Below are 1,230 nucleotides of genomic sequence, written 5' to 3' on the forward strand. Positions count from 1 at the left end.
ATCTGCAATATATCGATTTTTTATATTTTGAAAGCCTACAAGAGAATTTTAAATACATACATATGTATGTAGGCATTTTGCTGACTCGGCATCCGAACTGGTTCGGCTGGAACTAATCAATTAAAAAACATTACCAAACGAGCTTTTTCGCAGCTGTCTTTCTCAAAACGATATCCACGATTTCTCAGATTCTACGGGATCGATATCTCCGAAGCAACTCTCCAAATTCTCCAAATCTTATTTCTTTGCCTGGATCTGTCCATATCCCCAATATTATATGTTGTACAACTTTTTTAACTCTAAGTTTTAAAGAAATCGACTTAAAGATACTTGCGCTGTTTCGGACCAGGACACTTAGCCAAATAGAAGAGGACAATGAATATGTATAAAATGCGGCCATAGAGTTACAGAGTGCATCAAGCCCCCAATTAGCTGCCTATGCACAGAAGCTAAGCACGGCCAAACTGAAAACTTTTTGGGCTCAAGCAAATGCACAGTATTTAAAGACTTCTTGAACAAATGACTCAGATGACAATGGAGCGTTATTATGAAATGGTTCCCTAAAACCAGGCCACACCAACTAACGCTCACGGTATTACTAGAAAATGGAACGTTTTTAGACTAAATATCGTTACACTAATGTCAGCAATAAAGCAGACAAAAGCGCGTTGCTGATAAAATTATTATTGTCTTATTTTTTACACATGAAATAAGAGCCGATGAAACTAGACCGACTGAACCGCCCAAAGAATATCGCTCTTTACCATCCACGAACTGTGTAGCCAGCAGAGATACTGAAGAAAACAGACGAAAACCGCCTAAACGTACTACTAGAGATGTTTAAAACCTACCCCAAAGCCAGTTTATTCTCAGAAATCTTTAAAATACAACAACTGATTTTAATTGGTAGAGAAAAGGAACAACCCATCGGCACACCGGCCTCTATGCATGCTTGACACAGTCGGCAAGCTTTCTGAAAAACTCCTCAAACAACGAAAAGAAGGGGCAACTACTAATACAGGCGGTTTATCACCCAGAAAAAACGGGTTTAGACCTTCCTGATCAACTTTGGGGGCGGTTCCTTAAAGAAGAGTTTTTTTTTGTGACATGCACATACCGCCACATACCATTGCCGTGATGGCACAATGAGGAAGATATAATTTTATAGCTTTAGTATTTATTTTCTAAATATTATTTTGAATAATTTATTTACGTTCATAATTACTTTTG

The sequence above is a fragment of the Bactrocera latifrons genome, unplaced genomic scaffold (assembly GCF_001853355.1).
Source record: "Bactrocera latifrons isolate USDA-ARS-PBARC rearing strain unplaced genomic scaffold, ASM185335v1 scaffold_4, whole genome shotgun sequence".
Lineage (NCBI taxonomy): Eukaryota > Metazoa > Arthropoda > Insecta > Diptera > Tephritidae > Bactrocera > Bactrocera latifrons.